This window comes from Macrobrachium rosenbergii, chromosome 4 (assembly GCF_040412425.1).
Source record: "Macrobrachium rosenbergii isolate ZJJX-2024 chromosome 4, ASM4041242v1, whole genome shotgun sequence".
NCBI classification, from domain to species: domain Eukaryota; kingdom Metazoa; phylum Arthropoda; class Malacostraca; order Decapoda; family Palaemonidae; genus Macrobrachium; species Macrobrachium rosenbergii.
Genome location: NC_089744.1, coordinates 65032582 through 65045649, shown reverse-complemented (window position 1 = coordinate 65045649; position 13068 = coordinate 65032582). Strand labels below are relative to the sequence as shown.

Here is a 13068-nt window from a genome sequence, read left to right as displayed (position 1 = left end):
GTTGCAGCCTTGGCATGATTCTCTATCACTATTTCACCGGCTGACACGGGGCTGGACTCAGAAAAGGGATTTTGACAAAGGAAAAATCTATTTCTGAGAAGGCCCGTGTCACCCGGTGACCCTCCCTGACTCACCTGTTGCTTCCCCTACTTGCACATGCCAAGTCTGGGGTTAGTGCTAGCCTGGAATGAGGTAGGTGGCGCTGGTGTCGCCGAGCTGGCAGGCGTTTGTGTGCAGGGGCTGTAACGGCTCACCGCTCTCTTCTGGGGGTTTTAACAGGGAGATATCTTTCGAGTAAGACTCCGTGGTAGTGATCCTTCACTCACCCTTCGTTATACCGATGTCTTCCTTGGAGAAGACGCTCGATCTGGGGGTAGTAACCCCAGCTTTCCTGAAAGCTCTTTTTTCTCTGGTATATCCAGCATTTTATACCTAGAAATTCGTGCTACAATGGAATTTCACCGGGTGACACGGGGCCTTCCTCAGAAATAGATTTTTCCTTTGTCAAAATCCCTTTTCACCAAAGAGGATGCTGTAATGGAATTTTTTTTCCAGGTTTTTTAGCTTCTAGAATTAAATACCATCGGATAAATGCCATTCACTGCACAGATTTTAAGCTACTTAAGCAAAAGAACAAAAGAGAGTATATTAAAAAACTCAATTTGATTAAATCAAACTTTCCAAAAAATTACACCTACAAGCACATCGTGTGAGTTTTAGCAAAGTGTTACCACAGCAATGAAAGAAGTTTTTCCAAATGCAGAAATTTACGGAAGTTTTATCATGTAGCCCAAGTCATAACCTATATTAGCTTCTCAGAAACATGGTCACCCATGCTGATTCACTATTAAGTTTTCAGCTTCTTGCTAGATGAACTTCAGCGGCATTGGAATGTTTAAGAGCAATACACTGATGGGAAAAATATAAATGTACACTCCTTGCCCTCTTTTAAATTGATACTGTACTTGAAATACTTATAAAATAAATCTTAAACCATGAATAGAACACAAATAACACCAAGGAAATCCACAAGTAAATAATGCAGAATTAGTAATTCATCATCTTTCATGTGAGAAAGGCATTAGCATGAATCAGCATTTGCTTTTCCATCCATAGTTTTTACATCATTAGCATCTAAAGAGAGACACTAAAATAAAAATAGGCTATCTGAAACCTTAAAATTTAAGTTCTTGGCCTTGTGATTCTATGTTTAATAAAACAAGCATGAAAAATTTGTAAACATCAGAACAAAAATCCCTCTAAAAATAAAAAAGGTATGGGACCATCTAAAATATTTAAGGATTTTAATGGGAAAAAGCAAAGTTCATACATTTCTGTTATATCATACAATACAGAACCTTATTTTTGATACACTGGAAATTTATATATATTTATGAATTATGAGCTGAAATTTATACATATTTATCAATTATGATGAGCTAAATGTACTAATAATGTGTTAATTTCTCCCAGTAATAATATAAATTTCTACAATGGCTGTATGTTGGTGAATGTATTTTTCCACTGAAAAAGTGTGAGGCAAGTTATTAATAAGTGAGATACAGTATTTAGCAGTAAAAGTACAAAAGTATTATGAATTTTCTGTCTTGAAAAATGACATTTTTATAATAAAATCTTGAAAATGACATTTTTATAATAAAAAAGTTTTATATATACTTACCTAGTAATTACACAGCTATAGTTTCAACTATCGCGGCAGGCTAAATTTCAAAATTCAAGCTAGCGCTTCAATTGCTTTAGTGTAGGTGACTAGTCCCGCCCACTAACGGGAATACCAGGAACGACTTAGCAGAGAATCTCATTCTGTTTGTGCCCCATGTCCACCAGAGGGGAGGAGTTTGGGTTCCGATTCTGTAATTACTTGGTATGTATATATAAAACATTATTTTATTATAAAAATGTCATTTTTATATAAGTAACTTACCAGGAAATTACATAGCTGAATCCCATATTGACAGGAGGTGGGATACATGGACAAATTCTACTCCAAAGCATTAAGTCATGAAATGAAATGAAATAGAAAAGTTGTTAGCATTGAAGCATTGAAGACAATGCTTGTTGTTCCTCTCCAGTCAGGAGAGCTACTGCAGGAGAATACTGCCTCTGGTTGGTGCTTATCTTAACCTGTAGTGGCGTGGCGGTAACATGGAAGAGCGCCTCTACTTGAGTGGGAGCTTTGTAGCAAAGGAGTCCTCCAATTGCTAACAAAGCATCAGTGGAAGTTATGGGGCTTGAGGAGTTATCCAATGGGTAGCAAAACTTTAAAAGGTGCCCTTGCCCTGGGCGCAGTACCAAAATAAAAACAACCAGACAATGTCATCACATACACCGAAGAAAAACCACAACCCATCCACTGAAAGTGGCAGGTGCTCCAGGTACCCCATACCAGCCCCCCCCCCCACCTCCTCAAAATTGACACTTCACTACAAGGTGAACAGACAGTAGGAGAAAATCCTATGCTTCCTTTCGTGATACCATGCCAGTTTCTAATACTTCGCAAGGTACTGCAAAAAATTTAACACTGTTTTATTTACAATTGTGAGAAGCGAAGATCGATTACATATCTAGTAGGTTGATCGAAGAATGGAAGTAAGGGGCATCCTGTGCTTGAAAGCTAGTGAGGTAGCAGCTGTTCTGACGTGCTTAGCTTCCATTTAAAAGTAGGCAAACTGCTCTCCTGAACCTGGGAGTAGTCTCATAAATAAAATCCTTTTGGGAAGAAAGACTATGTTCTTAGCTAGAAGGCAAAAAGGGTCCTTGCCAAAACACTAAGGATATGGAAGGTCCTTTGCTCTTCCAATACCTGAAAGCTCCAACTGGAAAAGAGCTCACTATTCTCCCCAGAGCCAAAGATGATGGGAGAGTTGGTGCCAGACAACCTGTAGAACTTGGCGCCAGGTGCTGGGTGCTCTGAGATGACACCAAGCTGAAGTTGGCGCCAGATGATCTGGGTGCCCAGAGAGGCATTATTTGGGAGCTGTCTGACGCTCCTAGGTGCTCGGAGCATGAGCTGGTGCCAGGGTGTAGCTGGAGTCAGACAAGTTGAAAGTCAGGTGAGGAAGAGTTCGGGAGCTAAAGGGCATTCCTAGGTGCTTAGAGCACTGCTCTCGGCTGACAAGAACAACTTCTCTTCTCTTAATTCTTAAGATAGAAAGAATGGAACCAGGGCTGGAAGAGTCCTCATTCTTGGCTAGAAGGTTCAAGGGTACATGAGCAAACTTCGTTACCGAGTTAAATGTGGCTTGATACCCTTTAACGATGGAACATGAGAGAGACTAGATCTCCTCAAATAGGCAATCCACCATTAGGCCACAGATGTCTCAGAATAAGGGACGAGGAGTCTGAGAGGCCAACTACAGAAAAAACGCTCTCTTAATCTGGCAAACGGAGCAACAGGATTGATGATTGCATTTAGCAATGGTCTCTGCAGTAAGTCTTGAAAAACCCCTTCGTTCTGATAAGCTTCCGGTCAGTGTACAGTCCCTCCAGGTAAGAGGACACCACCCTTGGTGGTATCTCTTGAAGTGAGGTTGACTGAGTAAACATAGACTCGGGAAGGAGTCTTGGGAGGTTCACCAACCATGGTAGGTTCAGAAGACCTTATACCATGGCTCAGAACAGGGTTAAAAGGGGTTATAGTAATGTTGCGATAAGCTTAAAATTGTTTTCCTTGACTATGTCAAAGGGCAGGAATGCATAGGGGTCCCTGAAGGAGCATGGAGTCTGCTGCCCATGTTATAGGGTCTGGAGCTGGAGAAAGAAGAGAGGAAGACGAAGGTTCCTTAATGTGGTAAAACAGGTCCAAAGTCGGCCTGCCCCATAGGTTTCCTAAAGACCAGGGGAATCTAGGTCCACTTGAAAGAAAGAACAAGCTTCTGACGTCTCAGTTCGTCCACCACAACTTTAGTTGGCTTGAAAGAATCGAGTGACTAAAACACTCAACTGATCGTCCACTGTAGAAGTTCTCCTGCTGCTAGGAGGAGAAAGTGAGTGAGAGAGTCTCCTTGCTAAAGTGATAAACGTTAGGACTGTGGTCTGGGCTAAATGGATTACCACAGTATGGAGTGAACCAGGGACGAGAAGTACTGGAGTCCAAAGTGGATCGCTTTCAGCTCTCTGACATAGATGTAAAGGCTTCGTTTTCCCCAGGGGTACGTCCCCGGAACTCCCAGATTCCCAAACGGGCTCCCTACATAAATCAAGCTGTTGAGAAGAAGACTAAGACTAGTCTTGATGGAAGATGGAACTTCTCTTCCGAAAGGCTAAGCTTGGACATCCACCACCACAGGTCTGACTTAAAACTGGGGCTTTGGGAAACGACAGACCTGGCTGTGTTCCCTGTCCCAGTTGGTCTAAAGTAAGAGGAGAAAGGACAAATGCCACTGAGGCCAAAGCTTAGGTCCCCAACTGGAAGATCTTGTCTCCTTCTCTATTCGAAAAGAAAAGAGGGGCTGTGGTCATACCAACCTGCAGACAATCCTGCGGACTCATAAGCAACCATGCAGACCATCGTGCAAACTCGCAGAAAGCTGTGTGGACTAAACGCTGACCCCATTGACTCTTGACAGTTTTTTATTACTTATTGGACTCGATAACGCCTGCGTGGACAATACTTCGGACAGACCGAAACATGACACTGTATATGGCAATAATAATAACTGGCGTGTTTATAAAAGGCTTGAAAAGTCCGGAGAAGACAAACAAGGCCTGGAATAACAGTGGCCTTGTCCAACGCCAGGTTCTGACAAATTCTTCTGCAGATGGACAAAATCTTCTAAATAGAAAATATGTTAGTGAGAGGGACGCTAGGCGTTCAGCCGGAAGCTTAATACTGGCTAGATAGTGCTGAGCACCCTGGATCAGGTATCAGAAGTTTGGTCATCAACACTGGGCACCAAGAAGTTGGTCCCAGGAGTTCGGAAAATGATTCCAGACGTTCGGGAATGGGCGCTGCTAAAAGGTACTGGTTTGAGAGAAGTATGGCGCTTACTCTCCTGCTTGGAGCTCAAGAAAGGCCTATCAACAAGGGAACATTCAGGAGAGAAGATATCGTCATTCCAAGGAAGACGGACCAAGGACAAGACAGATGGAAGCACAGTGAAACTGCAGGAAGACTGTGAGATGAAGCAGACCTTTTAACCATTTGAAAAGTTACGGTGTTAATGTCTGCATTGGAAACTTCGGAACTGGATGAAACTAGAGGAATAATCGCAAAACTCTCGAGGAAGTCTGATAACTTGACTAACTTCTCAGAGGACAATAGAGTCCCCAGCAGACTCATTCACTAATGTTCCAAATACGCAATTAGCAGACCATCTGAAAGCAGTTGTTATTCTTTTGGCTGACAGATGACTCATAGCAGAACAGGAGCACCAGAGGTGTACCTCTTGAAATTCTAAAGAAAAGATTGGAATCTCTAAAATTCATCTCAAATGTCCTTGTTCACACAAGACAGGACGAGAGGTAAAAATGGGGCGAAGTCTCTCTGTCAACATTTGAGAGTTTCTGTCTTAAGCCCTTGCTCCTGCTGCCAGTCAAGACAAACTTTACTTTAAAAACTCTTGACAAGATCTTCTATAAGGAAGTCTAGTTCTGTCAAAGTACCAGGAGAAGGCAATTCAAAAGATACTTGTTTAGCTCCTTATCAACAAAAGTCCAACACTCAACTCCTGAGATTTTAGGGGGAAGACAAAAATGCTAGAGGTTGGAGCTTTCTCAGCAAGCTCCCAAAAAAGGGACATACAGCCTTTGTCTGCAAAGGACAGGATTCCAAGACACTGAAGTCGTTAAAGGAAAGCAATATTGGCTTGCCTTGAACTTGAAACAAAGTTGGAAAAGACTGAAGAGAGACAAAAAAGCATGTAAGCTGGCTGTTTGGTCTGATCTGGAGAATTGGTGTCCAGTGCTCGGGGGCAGTCACCGGTCACTTGAAAGTCAGGATTGTCTTGATCCCTATTCAATCGGAATTGGTGCCCAAGAAAGAACAAGAACAGGTTCTTAAAAAGAAACAGGCGCCGGATGCCTGACAGCTGGCGCCAAACGGACAGGAGATGGTGCTCAGACACTGCTGGGTGTTTGGACATTGCTGGACGCTCAGAAAATTGTTGAGCTTCACGCCAAGTACTGGCACTCCATGACTGGAAGCTAAGGAGACCAGCCTGAGGACTGTCCCAGAGGCTATAAGAAGTCTGTGAACTTGCTCCTGCTCCAAGTCGCTTACAGGAGAGCGGAGAAGTGTGATTAGCAACTGAAAAGTGCCTCTTCAATGGCCAATATTCAGCATAAAACACACCATCAGTGCTTCTATTCCACACTGGAGATCGTATCACTTAGACAAGAATAAAAGCACATCTTTATAGACGCCTTTCCAATGGCTGTCCGTTGATGCCCGCGGACAACAGGCTCAACCAAGGGCCAACTATATACCTGGGGGCAAACCCATCCAGACTCCAATGGACTTCAGTATGCCTCCTCCCTGGTGCATGGGAGTCTGACAGGGACTGGGTTTAGGAGATCCAAGGGGCAGTCTGTCGATACCTGGGACTGGCAACAGGTTCGACTGAGGGGGCGACTACCCATGTGTAAACCCCCCACCTCCCTTGGACTTCCAGTATGCCTCCTCCCTGGTGCATGGGAGTCTGACAGTGACCTTTGTCTAGGAGCATTGGGGGTTGAGTGGCCACCTCCTCCACTGCACAACACTTCACTATTACAAGGTTAACTTCTGTTAACCCAAACACAAAACTGGCAATGGCAAGGGAAGGAAGCGAAGAAGCCAGGCACGGGAGAAAGTGAATCAAAATACGAGGGTTAGTAGCAGAGTGAAAAATAGGATGCGGGGAGAGCTGGTGCCGAGCGCCCAGGAGCAAGCACCAGGCTCCCAATAGAGGGTGACGATCTCGAGTTGGCGCCAGGTCGTGGGTGCTCCCAGAATGTAGATGGCATCAGGCTAGCTGGGCAACCAGCAAGGTAGTACATCGGGAGCTAAGAACTCCAGGAGCTGGTGAGCGCTTGTGGGCATTCGGCACCGATTCTCAGCTGTCAAGAACATCAATTCTTCCAAGAGCCCAACGTAACCAAAACAAGGTGTATTCTCTCTCCTTACTACATTCTGCCCTTACACTTTTCAGTTCTCTGCAAAAGAAAGTGTAATTAGATGTTTAATTACAGTAATTCTTTACCAATAAGTGTTAGAAGTACACTGAGTACCATTATACAGACAAATCTCAACTCCTAACAAACATTATTTGAGACTTGCAGTAAAGTATTTCATCACCAAAAATATCAGTTCAGTGGCGAACACAATGTTTACATTTTATTAAGCAACTTGGTAAAGATGGTAGCGGATGCAATGTCTACGTTTATTACACTACTCGGAAAGGTTATTACGTTATTCGGTAAAGGTGAGTTAATCACTGCAAATTCACTACTGTAGCAAAATATGATAAACTTGAATCAGATCTTAATAACAAAACAATAAAATACTGATCCTGAAGGCTGTAAGCTTGAAAGCTAATTGAAATCAGTGATAATACTTCTTTGAAATCCAGTTAGGTAACCAGTGAATAATGCAAAAACTGCTGAAAAGATCCAGTGTTATATCAAGACCAGCAGGAAACAGAATGAGATTTTCTGCTAAGTCATTCCTGGTATTCCCTTAGTGGGTGGGACTAGTCACCTACAACAAAACAATTGAAGCATTAGCACAAATTCTGAAATTTAGCCTGCTGTGATAGATGAAACTATAGCTATGCAATTACTTGGTAAGTTACTTATATAAAACCTTTCTGTAAGCACTTCATTACATTCTGTGAGGTCCTTCTAGTTCTCTTGGGCAAGCCTTTGCAAATGTACCAGGGAAACATGCTTGCACAATGTCTGATGTACCAGATAATGTTTTAGCCAAAAACTTCACATCTTCTCAAAATGAAGTTCCAAGCTATCTTCAGATAACACTCAGTTTTCTACCCTAGCTGCACTTCAGTTACACAATAGGTGTCACAACACAAGGAAGTGGTAATAAAGAAATTTTGAACAATTCTATTACAAAACTTTATATTGAAACAATGAAATGTTAAAACTACTGTTGGCTATTCAAATAAAGTTTTTTTTTTAAATGAAGAAGTTTTAAGCAACTCTACTCAAAGTTTATAGTGAAAAAAAACAAACAGTTTTAGTTACAGTTTGAACCAGGAACCAATATACATTAAGCATCTGCAATAACAGCTTTATCCCAGAAATTCTCTAGTAATAATAATTGCAATTCTTTTTACACTAAACATATTACCTTTACTGAACATGAAAAACCTGGTCCTTAAAACATAATAGATCAACAAAGACTGATAAATTTGTAAATATTGTTGAAACTACAAATCCAAGACCCTAAGTGTCATTTATGAAACTGCAAGGGAGGTCTATTGATAACAGAGCCAGTCACATTTATTCAGTTCTCTAACTACATAGTCACTGGTATAAACTGCTGATTTTGCAGTTTTCCCAGTCCTCTATGCATAATAACTATTAGGGAACCCAGAATTACACTTACTTTATTCCCTCCAATTTCCTTTTATTTTATTCTATGACTAAATCTTCATTCTCATAGTATATAAATAACACTAATCTTTACCATGAGGTGTCAAAGTTTTTTGGGATAAAAGTTAGGGCTTACGCAACAGAAAAAAATAAATTGCACATGTGCTCTTGCACAAGCACTCGTGCTACAAGCAACTAACACTGTCTAAACATAGCCTAGTCAATGATATCCTGGAACACTTCTCAAAACATCATTTGGTCCACAACCTTTTAACTAAAAATGGGCACAGTGAAGTAAAAGTTTATTTCAAGTCGACATGGACTAGGCCCAAGACTTCATGCTTCATCAAGTAAATACATAACTTATTATTCACTTGTACCACTTGTACTTCATGTTCCATGTAATAAAATGTCAATTTATCAATCATTTCACATTTTCAGACAATGAATTTTTTAAGGGCAAGAATTTAAAGTATAATATTATTACTTGTGAGAAAATCACTTTTGTTCCCCAAACACAAAAAAAGAAAACTTTCATAACAGTTCCCTCACAGGCTAAAGCTTTATGATTCACAACAAAACACAAGATACGGCTGTTCGGATAATAGGCCAACTGGGTTACGTATCTGGAAAAAATTTCCTTAGACTTGGGCAACAAAAGTAGGTAAATCCAACTTAGGCCTAGGAGAATTACTCGTATGCGAATTCAGTAGTTACTGGAAATTAATTAAGCAGCATTTGGTTTCCAAACTTTGAAAAGCGATCAGTTTCTAAGGCAGGATTCGTCCTGGGTATTTTATGCAACTGCAATCGTCGATAAACTAATTCGCCTCTAAGCAAATCACAGGCTACGCAGGATAGGGCTACTAACCTACTAGGCTATGCAAGCACCGGTTACGCAATATCCGCCATCTGGTATCCTAAATCTTGAGGAAGGACGCCTAATACGTTCAGAACAGTACCATATGACACTGCTTTTAGAATAATATAACTGATGTATTTACCAAGGGACAGAAACATTAATGTTGTCACCATACGCTGTCTATCAGCTGACGTGTAGACCACTTTCTTCTGTCAGGGATCATATGAGTAAATATTTACAAGATAAAGAACGTAAATTTTGCTTCGCCTAATTAAGTGATATAAGGTTTTGATACGAGAATTTTTTATTAAAAACACGGCTTCTCATTATTTTGTGATATAAGTATGCAAACTAGAAAAATGTGGGAAATTTCTGATATTGATCCTTCCAATTTTATATTAACCATCCCTTCCAACAAACGTCAACCGCGCTGACTTGGAATTTTCTTCAAATTCTTAAATTGCGCGCGTTAAGGATAATACGGATGGCGCAATGTGTGCGTACATCGCAATTAGCAATTACCCAATAAACTCTCAAAGGACCTCATCTACTAAAAGACACATGGACCTGATGAAATACTTAAGGAACAATATTTACTGGCAGTACTGATGAAACTGTAACAACAAGGAGTTGCCCTAATTTAATACAGTTTATAGAGTTATTTATGAGGCAATCAAGGTAATTACATTCCCGAAGTTTTAACATACAGGAGCTTCCGCCATGAGATTATGGACATAATAGCACTGATCCCGTAGGCTCGTATTTTAGCTTCATGCCACAAAGATGAATTAAAAAAAATAGAATTTGTATAGGAGATGAGTGCAAAGTAGTATTTCGATGAAAGTTTCCGAATTCAAGGGTAAATATACAATGTGAAAATTAGAATGTATAAACCTGGAAAGAGGAATTGTCAAGTTTTACACCAACCTTGATGCCCTACATCCTATTCAGACAACTTTGGTGCAAATCGGTACATATTCCTTTGGTTTTCCAGAATTCATGAATCCGCTCATACTTTCATTTGGATCAATCAATCATTTCACATTTTCAGACATTTTCTTCCTTTAATAATAAAAAAAAAAATTTCACGCCATTTACCATCACAAACAAGCCTACCAGGTTTTCGATCATTTCCACACACTTATTATTCCTTGTTGTGGATCTTCGAATCAATGGAACAACTAAACTGGATTTCCATAAGAGTTAGATCCTTTCCGCGACATCATTATGAATGAGATTTAAAGACTTTCAGAGCAAAACCTAGGATTATCCAAGTGTCATGAGATAACAATAGTGTGTTGTTTTACCCTTTAGCATCGGCATTCATGAGGAACATTGATAAGGGGAAGTATAGATGACTTTTTCTAATATTTTAGCAAGTTCTCTAAAATATTTCAACAATCGGTCACAAATATTTAGGCAATTAAAAGCAGAATATTTGTAGTAAATGATAAGTAATATACCAAACAAAAATAACAGAGAGAGAGAGAGAGAGAGAGAGAGAGAGAGAGAGAGAGAGAGAGAGAGAGAGAGAGAGAGAGAGAGAGAGAGAATCCATTTGGACATTACTGTTAACGGGAGGAAAAGCAGGGCAAGCCATCATTAATATTTATATGAATACGAATAACAGCACACAATAAATTATCTACTTTCTTCAGGTAGCTTGATGTGAATAATATGCAACACTCCTACGTATACACTTCAGTTCTACAGTATTATCTACAGGTTTAAAGGCTTAAATGAGCAGTAGGTTAACGCCAAGACACCGAAGTTGCGCATATAAATCAGCACCCAACCGCCCTCTTCCGAGACAAAAAAAAATATTAAGGCCTGAAGTTAGGAGAGTACACCGCCAATACCTGTTTCTTCTAAGGTCCTGTGTGCTATAAGCCCTTTATTTACAAGAAACTTCAATTCCAGTGGTGAGTCCGTCCAAATGTTGTTCTGAAAGCACAAAGAATAAAAAAGAAAAAAGTCCCTGTAGGGGAGGTATTGCCATCAGTGCACCTCACACTCTGCACTGTATGCATTACTTACAGTTTTCTGCAGCGTCCCTTCTGCCCGTAGCTGAAACCCCTTGTATTTCTTTTACAGTACCTCCTTTCATATTCTCTTCCATTTTTCCACCTTCTCCTAACAATGGTTTCAACATTATTTTCAGCGTTAAATAACCTCATAGGCCCTAGCGCTTGGCCTTCGGCCTAAATTTTATGTTCCAATTCCAGTTCCAAAAAAGTGGCTCATTGTTATAGCAAGAAGATATTTTACCATCTTGAAGCATATGAAATATATATATATATATATATATATATATATATATATATATATATATATATATATATATATATATATATAGAGAGAGAGAGAGAGAGAGAGAGAGAGAGAGAGAGAGAGAGAGAACAAACAGGAGGACGAAAAGGAGGTGATGCATATTCAACTTCATTTCCAGCCAACGTTTCAAAGCATGGCTTCATCATCAGGGCTAAAGTACAAAAATAACAGCAATTAAAATCAATACATAGGACTCACTAAAATTATTAATGTTAAAATATGGGTATTAAAACCGAAACACACAGACACACACACACATATATATATATATATATATATATATATATATATATATATATATATATATATATATATATATATATATTAAATTTCTGACTCACGTAGGATCGAACCCAGGTCTTTCAGGTAGGGCGCTATCCACTAGGCCACACAAGTCTAAAAGAAATTGGAACCTGAGAGCAACTGCACCCAAGGAATTACCTGGGCAAGCTAACTGCTTGCATACAAGCGAGTTTTCCCCAACTTCCCGACTCAGCAATGGCCCAATAGACAGCATTTCATTGAATTATCCCTTCTGAGTGAATAAAGAAATCATCAACACACAATCACGTGTGGAACATATTAAATGACTCACGCGAGGATACAGGTCTTTCAGGTGCGCTATCCACTAGGCCACACAAGTCTAAAAGAAGTTTTGCACCCAAGGAATTACCTGGGCTAACTTTTCAACGACACTCCCGACTCAGCAATGGCCCAATAGACAGCATTTCATTGAATTATCCCTTCTGAGTGAATAAGATAGAAATCATCGACACACAATCACGTTTAACAGAATTAATTTCTGAAGAAAATTTATAAAAAAGGCGCTATCCACTAGGCCTCAGTCTAAAAGAAGTTGGAACCTGAGAATGAAATGCTGTCTATTGGGCCATTTGAGTCGGGAAGTTGGGGAATACTTATCTTTTGCATCAGTCAACTTTCAGGTATTTATTATTCTTTTGTTCCTTCTTTAGACTTGTGTGGCTTTAGTGGATAGCGCCCTTGCCTTTTAAAGAATGAAGTCAGGAAATGTCTGTTCCACGGCGTGATTGTGTGTTGATGAAAATTTTTGTTGAAATCTGTCTATTGGGCAATTTTGTTAGGTATGCTCAGACTTGGGTGCAGTTGCTCTCAGGTTCCAACTTCTTTTAGTTTGGCCTAGATTAACTTCCACCTGAAAAAGAATTGAGTCAGAAATTTAATTCTGTTTTGTTTAGTGTTGATTTTATCTTATTCACTCAGAAGGGATAATTCGAATGAAATGCTGTCTATTGGGCCATTGCTGAGTGGAAGTTGGGGAAAACTCGCTGGTATGCATTTAT

General features: G+C 40.1%; 1 protein-coding gene across 6 annotated transcripts in view; it reads right to left on the bottom strand.

Moving 5' to 3' along the window:
- The window catches only part of garz (Sec7 domain-containing protein garz), a 78303-nt gene extending 68653 nt beyond the window's left edge, over positions 1-9650 (bottom strand). For 3 of the 6 annotated variants that reach the window (XM_067098733.1, XM_067098770.1, XM_067098751.1), the window contains exon 1: positions 9425-9640. The gene's annotated coding sequence lies outside the window, so the exon portion shown is untranslated. Of the gene's footprint in view, positions 1-9424 lie in introns of all 6 variants that reach the window. The other 3 variants (XM_067098726.1, XM_067098760.1, XM_067098741.1) reach the window with 2 other exon arrangements.
- Positions 9651-13068: the final 3418 nt, after the last annotated feature.